Raw genomic sequence first — 21930 nt, 5'->3', positions numbered from 1 at the left:
TGTTGTTGTTGTTGTTATTATTATTATGTGATCTGTGAGAGTGAGAGGAGATGAGCTCACGAACATCCATCCATCTTCTGAACCAGCTTTGTCCACGCAGGGTCACGTGGGGGGCTGGTGCCCATCTCCACCCTGGACAGAGAGCCAGTCCATCGCAGAGCTCACGAACATAAAAAATAAAACACAAAAACATGAGATCGCTTTGCTGTTGGTGGAAATGTCACATATTCAACCGATAAGGAAGGTTCAGTAGCGTTTTCCTGCAGAGGGACAGAGGAAGCTGTGCTCCGTGACAACGGGTGTGAGCTGTCATATGGAGCAGAGCTGTGGAGCAGTGAGACAGAATTCATGGCAAAAGTTTAGATATCGCAGCGGTCTGTGACAGATTTACTTATCTGTAGTTTAGTGGGTTCTTGTGTAGAAAGGAGGAGAAGGATGAATGACCAGCAAACATCAGCTGTTTAGCTGGAAGATGGGAAAAGGAGACCGGAGTCTGACGCCAAAGCGAGGGTTTAAGAAGAAAACGTCCTCTTTGAGGAAGACGAGTTGGGTCATGAACCGACACCAAAGAGAAGTGTTTTTATCTTTTCAGCTTTGTTTTGGTTGGCGGTCTGGTTAGTGATGTACGTTTCAGGAGGTGCGCTCATGACGTAGCGTGTCCCACTGGAAAAAGATGTCGTGCAGTCTGCCTCACCGAAATCTTGTGCCGCGTGACACCTTTCTGGAGTTCCCGCAGTGTGACATGAACAATCCTGTGCGACGGCCAAAAATCGCAGAGTGATCCGGACTTAAGTCGATGTTTTCAGATATCAATGAGTCGACGGCATTAACATAGACTTAACCCACACAGACAACACAACTTTAAAGTTGGTATTACTGTCAAAGGCAAATAAAATGTTTACCCGCTAAAAACCCTATGTGGCACTGACGTGCAGATCCAATCTACTCAGTCCATCAAGACCAATCAGGACGTGCAAATTATAGGTCCACTTTTTGGACGTCTGACTATGACCCCACTTGGACGTCAGTATGACATTAAACATTTTTACCTCGGATCGAACAACTTTTTGAGATACCAACGTGTGTTGCCAACTCTAGGTTTTAACCAAAATCTGTAAAATGTTTAGTTTTATTTATGCACAAGCTCCTTTTCCTTCATCAGGTGGCGATCTATGGTGAACCGTTACCCCCCCCCCCCCCCCCCCAGCTCAGACTTTAATCAACATGATTTCACTAAAGATCAATAACTTCTTTTCATGTCTCACACCTCACACGTTTCCCCCTACAAATCAATACAGCGGGGGGTATGCGTTTCTGCTCTCCAAACACAAATGTCATCTTCATTCAGCTTTTACTTGTTCCTGTCAAAATGTCAAAGTGGTTAAAAGGTTTTCGTTCTCTTTTCTTTTTTATCCTCCCCCCCTCTCCACACAACGTTGCCATTAAAAATGCATACAACATTAGAACGGAGGAGGAAAACATCTAGACAATTGAACCCAGCGGCGGTCTTTGTTGCTCCTTTAGCAATGAAAATTAATTTTAAATGTGAAACTCTGCCCTAACTGTTACGCATTAGCCCAGCGTGGAGAAGAAGCTGCAGCTTCTGTAGAATATCCACTCCCAAATCAAAGGGGAATCCGGGGGCTTTGTTGGTGCTGAAGCTTTGTTTTCCTCCAGATTTATGATCATTGTGTGGAGCTGGCAGGAGCTTGTGTGATTACTGCTTACACGCTGATTTATACCTCACTTTTAATTATCTGAGGGGGTCTGCAGCTTGCCAGTGCCAATACATCCCCTCTTCTGAGGCCACGAGGAGGAAAAGGATCCTCCTCTAGTGTTCACCCATACGCATGTCTCTCTGTCTGCAGAAGACAAGGACCCGGTGCTTCTGGTAGAGTCCAATTCCTCCCCAGGGTGAAGAGGAGAGATATCTTAGACATTCATACCCAGAAAAGAGGCTTCAGGGAAATATGAATATGCTGTTCATTGGACATATAGTAACTCTTAAAAACACAAGAGCCTATAAATGATATCGTCCGCAGAGGAACACAAATCACATCCACAAGCTTCTCTTATTTACTTATTATCTACGTTTTCTTCTTTCATCTTCGTTAATCTAGTCGTCTCGGATAAATGTAAAAGGAATAAATAGATATGCAGGCATTTAGATAAATAAAATGTTTGTTTAAGGCAACGCTGAAGAGTTTTAACACTTTAAGCTTTTGCTTTGGTGGTTCTTTAGTCAGAAACCTGGGCAGCCCTCTGCTGGCTAGAAGATGCACTAAACAACTTTGATGGTTCAGGTAGGCACAAGTCGGACGTCTCTACCTACCTAGCTTTACTGTGCTGGTAGCTCATACAACGGCTAGCAGTTAGATTTTTTTCAGTTTGTCAATAAATAGCTCAAGAAGGATGAGTTTGTTTGTTTTTTGGCATCATGTCTGGAAGTCTGGAAGTAAAAGGAAAAGAGTAATGTCTTTGGAGGCGAAGCAGAGAAGTCTACACTCGGCCTTCATTGGTTTCAGTTTCAAACCATTTGAAAAAGTAACAAGCAAAGTCCTCATTTTTTCCTTTGTTTCTGAGCTGCCAAGAATCACAGATTCGTTAAAATACGACAGCCTGCAACAGGGTTGCACCCTAAAGCCTGATTCCTGCTTCTCCGTTTGCATCAGTGCGGAGACACTCAACGCCATTATCCGTCCTCGCGAGCCTGCTGGAGAGTCCCACAAGGACGGACGGAGTCGAGCTCTCTTTTCTAAGCATCCGTCCGTCGAGACGGAGAACGCAAGCTTGTGATTGGTCAGGGCACCGCTGTCGTCTACACCGCCACCATTGCGCCCTCAAAAACATAAAGAGAGCCGAGAATAACTAGCGGCAGACACGGAGAAGCTTGAAGAATACCTCGCAAAAAACTTAATTCCCCGTGACCGGAGGAGTGAAAAGATGCGCAGCAAGCGTTTTATTTGTGGACGGAAATGACAGGAAACGTGGGTTTAGAGGTGGCGAGCGCATGAAGAGGTGGAGGAGAATGAGAGACAAATTTGTCTGTGTCAAAAAGTCTCTTATATACAACAACACAATACAAACACACTATCTTGGACTGGATACATGACAGGATACCACAGAACAGCGCTACGCCCTCTGTTGGCCTGGCGGGGAATTGCTTTGCGACACTCCACAGGAGACGGAGAAGTATGAGAGCAAAATGTCTCCGTCCGTGCGTGCGTGTCTCTCCCTGTTGGAGCTGATGGAGAAGCATAAATCAGGCTTAACCCTTTCAACCTGTGGGGGAATAAGGACAGTTACTGAGTCTTACTTTAAAAATCAACTTTACTCACATCTTAATACATTTGCAATGGTTTCTAGTAGGACTGAATGCCTTGTACGTGGTATAGTCTGGGGACAACAAGCTCCAGTGCGCCTGTTTCAGGAACTAGAAGTGAGCTAGATCCGAGCGGAGCTTCAAACGATGGGATCTGGAGTCTAATTTCCTGATATTTTGGGCATCTTGCCTCTGATTGGCTAACAGCAAAACAAACTCTACTTCTGACTCTGTTTGTTCTTCAACACTGATGTTTTATCTCCACAAACAACACAAGCAGGGAGGAGTTCTGCTGTGTGGTGGAGTTGCTAATGCTAACGGTTAGCTTCTACCAGTTGAGACTTTCTCTGGACGCTAAAACAACAACGAAAAGCATTCAGAAGGGCCAATCAAACCCTCTCGAGCTCTCGCAGCGCCGCTCTTCCCTCCACAACAATGCCACCCCTCCTCACCCCAGCAGCCTGTTCTCATTTGTTTGGTAGTGAATCCTCTGGCTGTTAAACTGAAGGATTGACTGCGGTGCTTGTCAAGCTTTTATCTTTTGCCCTGACTCATTTTCATTCCCTCCATGAAAAGGAGGGCAAACCTGCATCCCATTCCATTATTTTTTAGCGAGAGGGCGATGCCGCTGCACAACCCAGAGACATATCTTGTGTGAATCATAGTGCTGTTTATCAAAAGACATTGCAGCATTACTGGACTAAGGGAGATGATTACTCTGGGATTTTATAGACTATTACATGTGAGAGGGATGGAGCTATAGTGACCATGGAAAAACGGCATCCATTCACACCACGCTGCTGGATTTAACAACACCTAAATGTGAAGCTCAGGGAAAAACTGTTTATTCACATCGTATTACTGCCTCAGAAGTGACATCATAGTTTCCCTTAACAAGCTATTTCCCTACACAAGGCTTAATATCTAATTTAAGAGGCCTGTCTCCTTCGATTTGAAGACTGATTTCTTTCTTTCTAGCTTTTGCTGTTTCCAGCAAGTTTTTAATGAAATAGCAAGTGGAATTTCCGGACATGTTCTTTTTTTTTTTTAATTCTATCACATTAGGTTTTTATCATTATCAGCAGAATCTGCGGCTTGGGCTCATTCATACATAACCAACGCAGAAATATAGACAAAGAAGGAAGAGTCTGTTTCATTAAATTTATGATCGGAAACTCAACACAGCATTGTAAAGACATAGAGCATAGGTTGTCTCCACCTTTCATCACACACACACACACACACACACATGCACAGATGTGCACACTCTTTTTTGGCTGGATGCCTTTTATAGCTCACATGACAAAGAAATACTGTTCCATTTTGCCTGATTGCTGTTGCCTGCTGGGCAGTTATCATGCTATTGTCATTGTTACATCGGTGGAACTAATGGATCAGATGGGAGTGTGTCTGCCGAGCCTCGTGCGTTTCACTACAACGCTGTTCTGCACAGCTTTATCTTTCTGTTTCTGCAGAGCTGCACTTGCTTGGTTTTCCAAATAAGCCATGATGATTTTTTATGTTATTATTTCTTACATAAAAACATGATCATGTTGAAATTTCTGCACAAATCAACAGATGTCTGAGTTTGCATTTGGAGACTAAACCCTGAATTTAAATGAAGCTCCAGCCTGCCTGTTTAAAACAAAGACTTGTCTGCCCTCTATAGGCCTGAAAGAGGAAATGTAAATTTTTTGAATCCTTTGATGAAGTTGATTAGATCCAGCGCTGAAATGTCAGAAAATCCAATTAACCCAACAGGTGAGGCAGGTGCAGCTTCTTCTCCTCGCCGTATTTCCTCTCTTCTTCCAAGGCCCTGAAGGAAGACACCTCCCTGAACTCACCAGGCAACTTATTTGCAACTAGATTTGTTTCATTAGCTTTATTCCTCCCTGCCAGCATCTGTAGCTGCTGCTGCTGCAGTCAAATGCTCCCTCACTTAGAACACGAAGAACTTAAGAACAAAGATCCGGTTTTTTGTGTCCCTGCTTCTGTGCGTCTACGATTCGTGACAACTCCCATCCAGATGCCAGGATTCTCTGGGGGACTCCCAGGAAATTACACCTTGCTCTCATATCATTCCATCTTCTCCGAGCCTGTTGACTCCCCCCTCTCCTCTCCTCTCCTCTCCTCTCCTCTCCTCACTGCTCCTGACACAGTTACTCAGCCACTATATGATACCGAAATGTTACAGCGGCCCAGTTTTTGAAAAGCCATTTCATTTTTCACTCTTGTCTGAGACTTGCAGTAACGGGCTCCTCTCACTCCACATGGTTTCATCAGTGATTCACATGCGGCGCAATATTTGCTGGCCTTTTGTGGCCTCAGACAGTGGATGCAATTATGACAGACCTGACGTCCGACTAAGCTGCTCCGCCAGACTGCTTTTAGCTGGGCTTCACTTCAGGTGGCCTGTGGAGTTAACCATTTCCTGTCCCTCAAAGAGTGAATTTTCAAAATGACATCACTGAAAGTCGCAAATATATCGTTTGTTTTTTTTATGGTTGTTGTTTTAGAAACCAAAGCAATTTTCAAAAGTGCAACACTTAAAAGCAAAAGCAGCAAATCGAGCAGTTCCATATATTGGATTGTAGGCAGGAAGTCACTGAGATTGATGTTTAGCTTTAGCAAAACATGTGGTGTCTCAGAATTGATCCCATTTACCCACTTTCTGCATGCAAAATATATCAATATGCACACTCACTCACCCACTCACTCGCCCATTCTCTCACTCAGCCCTGTTCAGGGTCACGGGGGGTGGTGTGTGTCTCCAGCATGCAGGAAGTGAGACAGTCCATCACAGGACCAACACAGAGACATTGAATGAATAAACATGCAGAAGGACAACTTGAAATTATTCCAACGAGCAAATTTCTGGGACTGTGGGAGGAAACTGTCCCTGGAAAAAAGCTACACATGCAAAAAGAGAACACGCAAATTCTAAGCAAGACTCGGGCTGAGGTTCAGACCTGAGAACTGATTTCTGAAGCAGCACAAGATGTAAGATATTTTTTTGGAGCTTTTGTTGCCATATTGCTTGAAATGTTTTTCACATACAGATGGCAACCCATAAATTGAACATTTGGTCAAAAAGAAATAATTTTAATTGTCTTTGAGTGTAAAATCCTGGAAAAATCTCATCGAGTCATTATGTGATCCTGATCCATCAAACTTCCTTCATTTAAACTTCCCAATTTGTCAACATCATTTCTGATTCTAATGGGTCACTCTGAGTTTTTCATGCAGGCTGAACACAAAAATAGTCTCCTACACCTATTTCCTGCATTAGCCTCTGATAGACGGTGAAACTCTAGGATTAGAAAATCCTGACAGATCTACATCACACTGTCACTTAAAGGGGAATTATGGAAGTTTGACAGCCAAAACATGTATAGAAATAATAAATGTCTTCTTCATACATTCTCCTGCAATGTCCTGGTCCTGTAGAATGGGCCCTGGCATTTTTACTGTGATTGCCTGTTTTTCTGTAAAATCACAGAAAAAGAGAGATGCTCGGGTCGAGCAGGCTGCTTCACGCGCGTTCACGCTCAGGCATAGCCTGTAGCATTTGCTATCAGTAGCTTTAGCAGCAGAGAGTGAGGTAGTGCCAACTCAGCGACTTTGTCGCTGTTCCTAACGCCTAGTGATGAACCTAGCTACATTTCTGAGGACCCTTAGCTACTTTCATCTAGATATTTCCTGCAAATTAGCAACAAAATAGCCATTTTCTCTCCGAACCGTTCTTTGAACATTGTTTCAGCTGTCATCAAGGATATAAATGTTACAGATACAAAAGATGTTATTGGCACTTTAGCTCATCTAGAAAAATGACAGACTCCCGTGTTGAAGATCCGGTTTTGAATCTTGATGTGAACTTAAATTTATTTAGAGTTTATTTTTTACATTAATGGTATATTTTGTACAGTAAGATGCCCAAATTTTTATTTGAGACTCGCCGAACGGCATTGAATTCACAGGGTGTGTCCGAATCCACAGGAAGGATGCTTATGAGTACGGATCCTCGCTGGTCACCCGGTCTAGCAAGGCCGGGTCCTTGAAAACCGCTAAAACCGGAACCCAGCGGCTCTGAATTCAGACAGTCTAGCCTTCACCTCTACGGTGGCCCGTAGGTCCCGTCACATGCAAAGGAAAAATGCTAAAGCTAGCGAAAATCGAGCAGGAATATTAAGGAGCTAGAGCAGCTTCACGTCCTTCAGCAGCGTTTGTTCACAAACGTTTTCAGGTAAAGTAACTTTGTTTATTCTAGAAGCTTTCAGAACTTACATGTTAACTTTAGATGGTTTCATGGATGTTTTAATTTACAGAATGAACTTGTTAAACGTACACAACACATTTCTACAGAGTATTATGTAGGTAATTAATATAAACCAAATGCATTATAAATGTTGAATGCAGTAGGATGTTTTCTAATGTAAATTGGAACTTAGAACTTATTTTGCATCAAATGAGGGTAAAACGTTTTAAAAAACAGGCTTTTCAATAAAATAGCATTGAAGTGTTTTCAATGTGCATTTGTTTATTCAACTTAAGCCTAATAATGATTAGATCTGTCTTAAAAATGTAAATTCTCTGTAGTTTTCCCTGCTGCTTTTCTTTAAACCGAACAGAACCAGTGTACTGCAGGTTATGTTTTGTTTTACATTTTTCTATTTTAAAAAAACAACTCTTATTTAATCTATTACAGGTCAGCATGCACTGTGCTGCACATCTGCCTCTGTGCTGGTGAAGTTGTGGGTCTGGAGGATGAGCGTGAGGAAGATGTGTGCGGAGGAGGTCAGTGGTGCTCTGTCCTGGAGGAGGTACCAGCAGACCACCACTACTGTTAACAGGCAAGTCATTCACAGAGATGTAACAGCCGTCGTCTGAGCCAGCCCAACAGTCTCTGTAGATGGACGATGGAGTGGACAGTGAGAGGAAGCGTCCCAAAGCTCTCTCTGCAGACCGTCCTGTATGATGTTCCTCTGGCCAGAAACGTCCATGGGCCTGCTCCAGCCCTCCATCCACATCTGGATCCTCCTGCAGCAGATCCAACTGGACTGTTAAAGACTTCCTGCTCACTCAGTTTAAATAAATGATCCAGGAAGAGTCACTCAGGTTAATCCTGCTTTAACCGTACATAACTGGTTCATACTGGTTTTGATCTGTAAATAAGTGCAACGTATTGTAAATAATCTTGTCTCCTTACCATCTTTTCATTTTCTGTTCATGTAACATGTTCAAAAACATCTGTAATAATAAAACTGGTGATAAAATCAATGACCAGAAAGAGTTCTCAGTTAGTATTTGTTTTAATAAATGTGTTCAAATATCAAACAGCTAAATAACATTAGCATGATGACAGTAGAAGGCTTCTCTCCCAGGATGACCAACAGGTAAAGCCTCTCCTGACCCTGGACACCTGCAGTCCTACAGAGAAAATCAGAGACCACAGGTGACAAAAAGGCAATAAACAAATTTTTACATTTATCCACATGAGAAGATAAAAATTATATTCTTCACACAAACTTTTTACTTCATTAAAACGTGTCAGCTGTGTAAATCTCTGAATGTAAAACTACTTTTCACAGAAGAACTTCTGTGGTTGTGTGTGTAAACAGCTTCACTCTTCACCTCTAAGCATAATAAAAACGCTTCTTTGCTCCGTTGTCCTTAAAACAAATGACAAGTTTAATTCGCTACACACACACACACACACACACACGGGAATAACTGGGACCCGCGATACAAACTCGTTCTGGCTGATTTCTGCCTAAAATGTAATTTAAAAAACAAATATATAAACAAAAAATGTCTATAAACTGAATCGCTTTAAGATTTTTAGGTTTCTACGGCTAGTTTTTAACAAACTTACGTTTAAAACTTCGTAGCTCTCCCCATTTTGTCTTCCTGCTGAAAATCCACAGCCGGTGCGCAAAGCATGCTGGGATAGCCTTGTTCTGTGAGGATACAACAGACCTGTCCTCGAAATGTGGGCGGAGCGAGGCCGCATTTGAGGACACGAGAATGAGTATTCTTGGAATTCGGACGGTACTCGTCGCTGCGTTGTGGCGTCATCGCACTCTAACAAGCATCCTTCCCGTGGATGCGGACACACCCACAGATAAAAAAGATGTGGGTTCAACTTTCATTTTGGAACAATTTTTCAAGCAAGGGAAGGGAAGCTCTGTGAAGCTGACGGACTGACCCATCTTAAACCTTTGACGGCTGTGCTGAAGAGAAAGGTACAGAACCAAATTATTTAATGAATTAGCTGCGCGTTCTCCTGTCCTCTGTCCTCCGGGCCTCACACACACACACACACACACACACACACACACACACACAGAGCTGACTGTCTCAGCTGTTATTTTTGTTAAGGAGTGTGCACGTACAGCATGCGCGCCTCGTGCACGAGCCTACTATTGAAGCTGCCGTTACGCTTTTTGCCTGAAGGGGCAATCGCGAGCAAAAAAATTCAAAACTCCGTAAAGTCCCTTTAACATTCATGAACTCGCCCATCTTGACTTGCTGTTGTTTCAGCATCCAGGAAACCTTAGAGAATGCCTCAGCTAGCAGAAGCTAACAATTAGCATTATCATCTCCATCACACTGCAGAACTCCTCCAGGCTTGTGTTATTTGTGGAGATAAAACTTCAACATTGCAAAGCAAACAGAGTCAGTGGTAGAGTGGCGTTGCTGTTATCCAATCCGAGGTGAAATAACTAAATATCAGGGGATAAAGCTCCAAATCCTGCCATGTTCTGCCAATCTCTGGTCCAGCAGACTTGTCCCTGCTGATCCAGGCGCTTCTGGGTTATTCCCACCTGGGTATGGCTTGCAAGGCATTCATTCCTACTAGAGACCACTGCAAATGTTTATTAAACGAGTATCTCACACCTTTAAGAATAAACTAAAAACTGCCACACTAGCTAGCATAATAAATTGTTATACAGTTGCGTTGGTGCGTCAAATTTGGAATCAGTGCAGAAAAGGTGCCAACAAAGTGTTGAAAACATAAGCTAACATATTTGTATGGTTGTTTGATGGCATCCATTGCGTCTGGTGTTATCCCATCTTCTGTGACCGTGAAATGCTGTGATTCTAGGGGAGGAGCCTGAAGAAAGGGGGTTGGACCTTGGAATCGTTCTTTCGTGTTTCAAAATGCAGCTTACTTGAATGCCTTTGCACGTCTATCCTACCTTTAAAAAGACCAAAACTGATTGGTCAATTTTACGATATTGGGAAGAAAGTTGGTGACTATGAGACATCCCCAACATATTGAAAATGAGAAATTTACTCAAATTACTTCATCAATTAAATCCATCTGACGCCCTATAAAAGTAACAGAGACCAAACAGGTTTGTTGGTGTTTTTTTCTGGTTCATCTGTTTGCATCGTGGAAAAGAACTGAAATCACGGCAGGAAGCTGCATGTGGTTAGGACACTTCCTCCACTAATAAAACCAACATTGCCAGATAATTATCATGGATTTTTTTTACAGTATGCCCAGTGCACTTCTCCTGGAGGGGAGACTGTCGAGCGTTTGATGAATTTTGGTTTTTATTAGCTCACAGTAAAACATAGCCTCACTATCTTATATGTAATACAATAACCCGTCTTTATTATCAAGGGAGCATGCAATAAAAAACAGGTCCATCAGCAGATGCATACTAATGTTATGTGTGACATAATGCATGATGTACAATACGTAGACACCGGTTGGATGTTGGATGCTTTGGTTTGTGGAAAACATCTAGTGATGTGGCTTCAGGGTTAAAAAAAAGCGTGAAAGTTGCAACAAAAGTAAAATTAGACAAAAAGTTTGCTGCTAGTGTTTCTGTTTCTGGTAAGAAGCAGGTTTTCTCACAGCTCAGTTTACTTCTTAAGCAGTTTCAGTCCATTTTATTGTTCAACAAAAGAGCAGCAGCACATCCCGCCCTCCCAGCCTGATGCACGCTGGTCTCTCTGAGCATCTCCTGTCAGAATGAGCCATGATTAAGCAGGTGGGTTGTCCCACCACAGAGATGTATGCATCAGGAAGCAGTAAATCCTGCACGGCCTTCCATTTGTTTACGCCTCCTGTTTCCTGCCAAACAAACTAGTAGATTTCCCACGAGAGCTCCCGACCTCCCGCACACACGCACACAGGACACCCTCAGAGGACATGCCTCACAGGCATCCCAGCCAGAGGAAAACAGTTAAACCCCCATTAAAAAAAATCCTAATAAAAGTAAGAAGGTGCGTCTGAGTGTGAGGCTTAGATTCAGCTCAGTTATCAGCACAACACTTGGGGATGGGCCATAAATCGACATGCCGATCACTCCTGTCGCTCCCTTTTGAATAAACGCCTTGATTCATTTCACCAGCGAGCAATTATGCTCAAATTTTATTTTAATCCATCTCTGTATTCATGCATCAAACGCCTCCAAGCAACAGCATGCAACTAATGCAGGGGGAGAGAGGAATTTCTCTAAAACAATGTCAAGATGCCACCAGAAGGTAGATAGTGTTTCAAAAAATCTGATTTGTCTTTTTCATAAAATTACTTTCTATTAATGTTTGCTGCTCCTCATCTTTCATCAAACTTAATGACAATAAAGCTCTTTTTATACAGAATTCGTCCGCTGAGAGTTCCAGTTCTGTTTCACGTAAATGAAAACTTGAATTGTGTCAAATCCACAATCCCCTGTTGGATTCCGTTAATTAGGTGAGGAGCTGGAACAATAAGCTTCTCGTTCGGTGGTATCACCGTTGGTTTATCCGGAGCCAAATCTGGTCTAAACCTTGTTAGGGAGAGGTGGGCGGCGCACCTAATACTCCAGTTTTATGTCTCTCTGCCAACGTGTTTTATTAACGCTGCGCCTCACAGACAAGTTGACATATTTCACTAGTGAAGGACGTGACCCTGGTAGTTCATTTCCCATGATGAAATTGTCCGCAGGTTGATGACTTCGTAAATAAACAGTTTACGGAGCGGCAGTTCTTGGCTGCTGGTGACAACAGCATTTATTATTGTGTAATCATCAAAGGGCAGGTGTAGCAGTTCAGGTGTACAACTCTAGACTTCAAGAATCTGACATTTTGTTCATTTATAGACATTTTAGCAACAATTAGATAATGTTTTTGTGCGGTAATACAAGAAATGTCTAAATCAGTATAAACGTCAACAATCAGGCATTTGTGCAAAACTAGTAAAGAGTCTCACATCTATGTGGACAATTTTTGTCCCACTCTTTGTTTTGTTTCAGCCACATAGGAGGTGTTTCAATGAACTGCCTGTTTAAGGACAAAGGTCAGATGTTCTCCTTCAGGTTTTACTGCCAGAGCCCAAAATTTGCGGTTCCATCAGAGACAAGAAGTGGTCTAGTTCCTGAAATAACAAAGCAGCCCCAGACCCTCACACTACCACCACCATGTTTGACTGTTGATATGATGTATGTTTGTGAAATCCATATGTAGTGGGACACACACCTTCCAGGAAGTCACACTTTTGTCTCTTCAATTTACAGAGAAGTTTTTGAAAGGTTCGTTCGGTCGTTTTACTCCGCTTTTCAGGGTCCGGATCGCAGACTATTTGTGACCTCACAAATGGGGAAATTAGAACAAAACCAACTCTCACAGTTAAGAGAGAGAGCTGCTGCTGGAAGTGCAGCCGTTCTACTTTGAGCACCTCCTGAATGTTGGAGCTTCTCAGCTTATAGCAGTCTGAGCAGAGACTAGTGGGACGAGCTCCAGCTTGTTTTCTTAAAGGCCTGAAATGGCTCATTCTGGAAGGTACTGAAATTTTCTAGAATAAAACTGCTGATAATGCTTTGTGTTAAAGGGATTTGGTGCAAAGAGCTTCATAAACATGTTTTGCATCGACCATAGAACTAATACAACTGAAGGGAAAAAGTCACAATATGTCCTCATTAAATTTCTATAGAATTGAGCGTGATTTGTTGCTTTTTGAGATCTTTTGGCTTATTTGTTGTTGCAGGACATATTCTCTGGGTGTAGCTGGTGAAAATGAACTCAGCTTTTGAAATAATTGTTATGATCTGAGGTGAGTGGCCACCACCTGACCATCTGAGCTTAATTGCAGGTAAGCGGTGCTGAGCAGAGACAGCTGCAACTGTTTCCCAATCATCAGGGTTGACGGGTTCTTTAAGGAGCTGGCAGGCCACCCCATGATGCTGGATGATTACTGACTTTAGGAACAACCAAGTGGAGAATTGCAAGCCTGAAAGTTTGAATTTGTGACTAGCTTTTGAGTTCCTAATCTTGTCTGTCCTCCTCAGGTTTTCCAGCCACCATCATCTACTGCAATAACCTCTTGGATCTCTTTCAAGCGCACGTCTGCCTGCTTCCCATCCGCCCGCTCTCCCACCACTCACCCTTCCTGGAAGCCTGGACAACCAGCCATTCAAGCTCCCGAGCCACCACCTCACCTCAAAGCTCACCACCTCCTCAGATCTGCCTTCTTCCCTCTCCTCGAACATTCAGCCACCAACACAGTAAGCTGCTATTCCCAATTCACTTCAACTAGTGATCTACAGTCAGCAACCCTCCTCTCATTTACAGACCCTCTCGAGCCCGAGATCATCGCCACACGTTGTGTGCACCCTCAGTTCTCCTTTAATAAAGTCTATTTTGCTTTGATGCCCTGCGTCTGAGACTGATTCTTCATGTCCTGGGGCAAAAAACTCTAACTGAACATTACAATAATATGGTTAATCCCTGTAAACGAGATTTAACAGAGGAAGCGGTTACTTTGTCACCAATAGCCAGGTGGGATTGATTAGGGTTTGTCTCACGGTAAATGAAATAATCTGTTAGTGAAACATTTTTCCCTATTTACTCAAGTTATTGTTTCACTGCAACTGGCGTCTGCTTGCTGATCTGGAATGCTTAAAGAGACAATGTGTAGTTTTTACTGGTAATCTCTGGAAACATCCACCGAAATGTTGCAGAAAATGAATTAGATGATGGTCAGTTGTTAAAAATATTGGTGGCTTTGTAACATATAACCATAAAAATCAGGTCTAAAATACACGAGAGCGGGTCTAAGTCTCTGGGCGATGTCATATTAGACACCATGTTTCTTTCTACGGGAGCCCATGAGGATAAAATTAATTTACTGATTTGTAACAAGCGGTTACAAAACTTTCCCCATTCATAAACTTTGTTTTACACATTTAGCTCTTCGCTTGTTGCCAGTGGTGAAAGGGAGTCGGATGTACTTGTTTGGCTGGAGGTTGCGCTCCCAGAGATTTTTGACCCTAATGGCCATCCGTTGGTAAGTTCTTACTCAAAACACAAAACTGCTTGCTTGCAGGGATTTAGGTATTTACTGCCCCCCCACCCCACCCCATCGCCAGGGAAAATACAGATTGTCACTTTAAGGTTGTGCAAAAAATACTTTTTTTCACAGCACTGTAAATTCAAGTAAATGAAATTTAAATATTCTGTGAATAATGTTATTTCTTTCAGTTGTGACCCTCAAAATATAATTTTTACGTGACATCCTGACTCCAAACCCGTTGCTTCCCATCAGAAGTTCACCATTCTTCAGTATAAAAAATAACTCATCAAGACTCAACAAACTCAATTACACTGCGAGCAGACCAGATCATCAAGAGTTTAATCAGATCGTCACAATTAACGGACTTCATGTTGCAGAGGTCATCTGTTAAAACCAGAGCAGCTGAAAACAGCACAAAACAGGAAGTCTGGCTCTGCAACAGCGTTCATTAGTGCTTTTCTTCACGTTCCTCCATAAATTCAGACAATCAATTTTTATGATGTCCAGATCATTTGGGTATCATTACCTGAAAATGTCTTCATTAGTAAATCTAATGATGGGTTCAAGAGTGCAGAGAGTGAGCAGATTTCTTCTTTTTTGTTACTTACCAGTTCTTCCCGTATTGTACGGTTTTAACGAAGCACCTCGTGTTCTGTAAGTCATCACGAGATGTAGTTTTCCACATCAGCCACTGTCTATGCATTGTCAGCACAATTTACTGCCTATAGATCCGCTATAAGGCCGATCTATAAAGCCTTTCCTCCTTACGCACATGCAGCTGTTGGAAACGGTGTAGCAAGGGGAGAAATTAACGGGTCCAGAAAACAGGGATCTATAAACATATTATATCCTGTTGTTAATGGAAATGTCATCAACAGAAATCTCTCAGGTCTGCTGAGTGATGAGCCAATTTCTGTTGACGCTGTGTAAACCACTCGCATGTAAAACGAGTAGAAATCCCCAGGACTGATTGCAGCGGCACCGAGCCGCCCAAAAAAAAAAAAAAACGACCAAATTTTCCAAACAATTAAATTTAAATGCCTCCTTTTTCCAGTTTTGAATGAACCACAATAAAAACGGATTTGAGAATAAAAGTGGAAAGCTTCTCTTGGAGGAACGAGCGCAGTCGTAAACATTTTCTGTGTGTGTGTGTGTGTGTGTGTGTGTGTATGGTCACTCCCTACTGACCATGGGAGTCATCAAAACTGATGGAGTTATAAAGTGAGCCGTGCGTCTGAAGGAAGCTTGGATCAGGGGTCGGTTGGCCGCGACGCTGACCATAACTGGTCCTGGGGCACAAACATCAGGTGGGGCTATGGTCATGTATGCAGGTGTGAGAACATTTAACCTTTTTTTTTTATAACAGGCAGTTCTTCAAACCTGTGAGTTGTTTTTTAATTAGGAGCAATTATTCTGGAGGAAGTCATCATTAAACCCAACATCATAATGTCAAATATACACGCTCCTTCTACTAACTGACTCTTCACAGGTAATTGCATACTTTTTTAATAGCACAGCAACTAGAAATTTGCCTGTGACTTTTATTTTGAAAGTTTCTGGATGTTTAACCCCCAAATTCCACTACCTCCGCTCAAGTGTAAGCTACGCTTCTCAGATTTTTCCTAAACATAATGTTTCACGCATGGACGTAATTTTCACTTTAGAAGTGGAGGGGACGGGGGGGGGGTATCTTTACAGTATGTTATAATGGGAAACAGGCTTCAACACAAATGGTTGATTTCTGCTTGGTCCTAGAGTTCAACCAGTGTCAATTTAATATAGCGTAATATTGTTTTTGGATGGTAAAATGTGCAGGGGTCAAAACTTGACTTTGGAAAAAGTGGGGGGGACATGTCCCCCCTGTCCCCCCCCAAAATTACGTCCATGGTTTCACGGCCGATGGAAGCACAACCATCTTCTAGAACGACAGCTAATTGCTGCAAACTACATTTCGTGACAGTTAGGGCTGGAATATAACTGCTTTTAATCATGTCTACACATGTTTATCATGGCTGTCTTCCGTGACTTGCACTTGGTTGAAAATGAAATTTACACAACGCGTTCACAAGCTGCAATATGTGAGTAACCAGTAGAGGGATCTGACAAAATGAGTGAGACATACTCGCCATCGTCACGTCTGTGTCGGTACCAGATCTGCTCGGGCAGCCAGATCTGCTCGGGTCCTGCGTCTGCCAGTTACGTCACAGTAGATGGTTGTCTGAACGCCAGACTTGCGGAAGTTACGGTACCACGTTCGTAAAAGTAACGTTAGCATGTTGACAATGAAGATTTTGACTGGACAGAATGAATTTACGGATGTAGTCTTAGTGGATGTTGACCTGTAGTCCAAAAATCAACACGTTTTGGAGAAAATGTTTTAATTTCCAAATTTTGACCCTCAAAAGCTCTTGATTTTGATGAAATGGGGCAAAATAAAACATAAGAACTTTATTGAGAAGACAGCAAGTAACATTTTGAATGAATGTATTTACATAACAATTAAGGAAATATACAGGCGAATTCCACATTTATACAAACAGATATGGCTTCACATATAAGAACTGTTGTCTTTTTGGCAGTCTGATGTTGGTTTTATGTAGTTTCACATTCTTTACAAAGATAATGTGGTGTTTTTTAGCAAATTACAGTTATAAAGAAAACATTTAGGTGGGAACAAACAAGAATTTATTAACAAAACTGCTGATGTCGTTCCAAAACGTATGTGTGAAAGTTGAGTGGATTTGCCATAATGTGATGTCATCAGCAGGAGCGGGACCCCAAGCAGATCTGGCACCGACACCATCTCTGATTTAGCGATACTACGATACCATTGCTGTCATTTCTTTCTGTCGTGATCTCAGAATTACCCAGCTGCTGGTATTCTGTTTTGTCGCCATGTTTTGTTTGCATCTCACAAACCCAGCTCTCTATCTGGTCTGAGTTCTGTACTGTGCCCCCTAGTGAAATCCTCCAGTAATACATTGCAGTATGTACGTGAACAAGGCACTGCCTGCTGTCTGCTGCCGAGGTTAAAAGCAAGTATGTTCCCAGCGTTACACGATGAAAAGGAAGCATGCACGTGACTGGTTAACCCCTCGAGCCATATTGGCAGGTGGCATGTCATGTGCTTTGAATTTCACACATATATTAAGCTAGTGACCTGATTCACAGCTAGAAAAATCTATGAACAGACTGACGCCAGTTGGCATGTTAACCTCATGCGTCTCGATTCTCGTGTTGTCTCCTCTCTAGAGAGCTCAGCTTGACTCTGATTCAGTTTAGAGTTAAACCAAACAAAGGAATCAAGCTTTTGTGAAGCTGATGTCATCCTGAAAGAGAAAGATATGAAATAAAAGCAAGACGTGTCACATCCTCTTGTTGTCTGAGTCATGATATCTCAGTTAGAATGAGTAAGAAGTGTGAATGTCATCGTGCCCCAGACCAGATGAGTCGAGGCGATATGACGTCAGTCGTGCAGGAAAGGAGATGCAGCTGTTCCAAGGAGAATCATGTTCATCATTGGAGAATTGATGTAAGACAGGCAGGAGTCTCGTTTAATTTGATGTCAGACGGGTCAAATTAATGAGGTGAGAAACCAGTTCGGTTCTTCTGACGATGCTGCTTTCTCAATTTATCTCCCGCTGAGACAAAATAAACCTTTTAATTTTTGCCAGCAGATGGCTGTACACACTCAGGATGAGAAAAGTGGGCTTTGAGATCTACTAGAATACACAAAAGTGATGTTTCAATCAATTATTAACACCAACTGTTTATTTTGTTATTTTTGTCATCCCAAGCTCCTTTGTTGACTGATACTGCAACACAATTCTTAATTTCCTATTAATAAATAAAGCATCAATCAGTTTACAGTGAGACTGAAAATTTTCTATTTACAATTTAGCAAAATACTTGTGCACAAAAAGAACAATGCAAACCCAATTAATACATGCCAATTGTAAACAGCTTCGTTTTTCTGTTTCCACGCAACATCCTTGAATAATCCACCAGAGGGTAGAAGAGTCTAGCAAAAGACCAGCAGCTTGGTAGAGGTGATGGATGAGTTTTTCCCTTTAATGAGGATTTCTTCATGAATTGGTTTCAACACAGAGACGGGAAGATAAATCCAGATAAGTGCATGTTTTGATTAAAGACTTCTCCGCAGAGCTCTGATGACTGACCTCTGTGTTCAAACCCCTCACAAGGATGCATGCAATAATGAAAGTGGAAGTACTGCCTCTGCAGTCATGAATGCACAAGTCTTTCTGATGCAAAGTAATGCAAAGAAGCGCCGGAATGAGCCCTGGCCATCGGGGGGGAAACACAGAAAGCTGGAAGATGTATGGACACGTCCGATTTTTGGCTGGAGGCTTTGCAGCACTGTGTTTACCTGGACAGCATTTGTCAGTAAAAGTCACTGGGTCAGATAATTGAATGAAAAGAGACAGATGGCGGCAGCATTTACTGCTGATTACATGGAAGCTGTAAAGTGCCTCTCAGTAGCTGGGGGTGTCAGGACCCAGCCTATTAAACCACCAGAGCCTGAATCTTAGAGGGATGCAGCTGCAGCAGGAGGATTGTGCACACTGAAACTGACTGCTGCAGACACCAAGATGCATTCTCTCAATAGCTTTAAAAAAGCAAAACAATATTTGATCTTGCGCTTATTTGCAGACTTCCTGACCCAGAAGCAGCTTTATAGCAAAATATATCAGTTCTTCAAATATTTGGAGATTAGGGATGCAGCTGCTGTCACTCGCATAGAGTAAAGGATACATCTCACAGACCTCTAGGCTATGAAAAGATTGCAGAGTGGCTGTATGTGCACAATGCACTCAATATAAATATGCTGATGTTGGGGTCATACATTCAGAAATGACAGAGAGGATGCATTCTTCTGAAAACCTGCAAGACAAAGTCTCCTAACCAAAGCTGCATCAAAATTACAGTTTAAGGTTGAAGTTGAATATGCATGAGACTTGAATTTACCTTCCTAACAATTCACTGCACAATTCTGAGTCTGATTCAATATTCTGCAGGAAAAAAAACACTGATGCTGTAATTACATTTGTGAAAAAACGCATTTCCTTCATTCTGTTGCTCAGCCTGCTGTTCATTTACATTTGTCTGATGCATTGCCTTTTCTGAGAATGTGTGAGCTGATCACACTGATTTATTTTCCTACCAACACCTCAAGTCAGGCAATCAATACTCCAATTACAGGTAGGCTTCCCTTCCTGACCTGTGGAACAGTGGACATCAGTGAACATCTTAGTCAAAGTGATGGTCAGCACATGTTCAAAAAGTTAGTCAGAGAGATAGTTATTTTTTGATCTAGCTTAACAAAAAAAAACAAGTGCAGAAATGCAAATCTCTAATGTGATTATTGTTTTATGCAAGGCTGCAGCAAGTGTAAAAACAGATGTTTGTGTTGGTGTTAATGATGTTTCTGCATCAGACAACATGCAGAACACCATAGGTTTAGTGCAAAAGGTATAAATAACATGAATGCATTTGAATTTATTGTAATTTCATGCAAACATTTTTGTAACCTTTGCTGAAATTTGTGCACATTAAAAAATAATAATGGGTCTGCAGCAGCTTTTTGTCCATCTCACCTGGACTAGATTCCAGATTAACTCTTTTAATGGTCACTACAGTGGACAGGTACTCAAAATTGTTATTTATTTATTTTTGCTATTAAGCACAGCTGTTGAAGACTTTATTGCATTTGAGCCCCTCCATTTGGACTTCAGTAAGTCAAGCCAACATATTTCATGTTCAGAATGCACGCTGTCCACTGAGGTGGACATGTAATAAATTATTTGTAAATTAAATATTACAAAAAATATGTAAATATGAAATTGGTTTCATTCACACCTAAAGATGAATGAAAAAAAACTGTTAAAAAATCATGTTTGAAGATTTCATAATTCCTGCATCAAAGGGTTAAAAATCATTTGAAATATTTTATTTTTGCAATTAAAAATATAAATCACTACGTGTTGATAACTAAAGTTATTTTCCATCACCAATCAAACTTTTTCAATTAGACTTGAGCACCGAGAGTTGTCCTGAAGATTCCAACTCCATCAGAAGCTTTCCTTTCTCTCGCGCTGCGTTCTGTTCCAGCTGCATCGACAGGACGGTAAATTGAAGGCCGATCACCTGTCTGGAGGGAACCAGATGCATCAGCATAATCAATTCCTCCAGCTCCAGTGTGCTGCTCATTCAAAATCCAAACCCTTCACAAATCACTGCACCTGACCTGCGAGTTCAGGTTGAAAACCATCTGAACTCCCATCCTGCATCAATCATGACCATTAAACTCCCTTCCAGCTCATCAGGATGCGTTGGATACTAATAGAGACAGAGTCTACCCATTTGCTTTGTGTTCGCTCATTTATTTCTTCCAACTTACGAGGCTTTTATTCAGATGTAATGAGAACGGCCGGAGAATTCCTCATGTCTGTGTGTGGCTTCATCTCTTCGGCTCGTCACCTTTTACCTGCAGGCCTCACGTTAATGATGACTAATAGAGTCCAAAGGGGAAGTGAGCAAATATCCAGAGGAGGCGAGTCGTCATGAATAAATATTTGTTGTTCATGTTTGATCAGTGTTTCTCTCTGACCTGCCTGCAGAAATAAGGCTGTTTTTGAGTTTTCATTCATAAAATGTCATTTTATTGCACATTTTAACACCACTTTTACATTTATAGTTTCATTCTTTAGTGCATTTCATTAATTAATCATTAGAAGGGTATTTTTTAATGATCCCTTTGCATTGTGGTATACATAATTATGGAATACCAAGTGTAAATTAATGGTGAAAATGGTTTAGCGGACACTGTTTTTAATTACATAAGCAAATTTTTCCTACATTTAGCAACTTTCATCTCATTTTAAATGATTAAATGTCACATAATTAAATCTAAATTATAAATCTAAATCTAAATGTTAAGTGTAAATGTTTGATGTAAATCTAAATGTAAAAGTTAATTGTATATATGTGAAAGCTAAATGTTAAATGTATATCTTACATTGTATATTGTTTTAAATGAGATGAGAGTTGCTAAATGTAGGGAAAATGAGCTAAATGTAAAAAAAATGTCTGCTAAATAATTTGCACCGGCAGTTTACACTTGACATCCCATACATAATATATTCTCTGTAGCAGCAAAGCACCAGAATTTGAAGGAGTTTACCTGTTTGTGTTGAAGATCTAGATATCCATTATCAAGCATGTGTCACTATGTTTGCATTTCATCATCAAAGCATTCATTTGTGTGATTCCCCTGTTAAAATGATTGGAGAAGCCTTCCACATGC

Source organism: Nothobranchius furzeri, chromosome 18 (genome assembly GCF_043380555.1).
Source record: "Nothobranchius furzeri strain GRZ-AD chromosome 18, NfurGRZ-RIMD1, whole genome shotgun sequence".
Taxonomy (NCBI): domain Eukaryota; kingdom Metazoa; phylum Chordata; class Actinopteri; order Cyprinodontiformes; family Nothobranchiidae; genus Nothobranchius; species Nothobranchius furzeri.
This window is presented reverse-complemented; position numbering follows the sequence as displayed.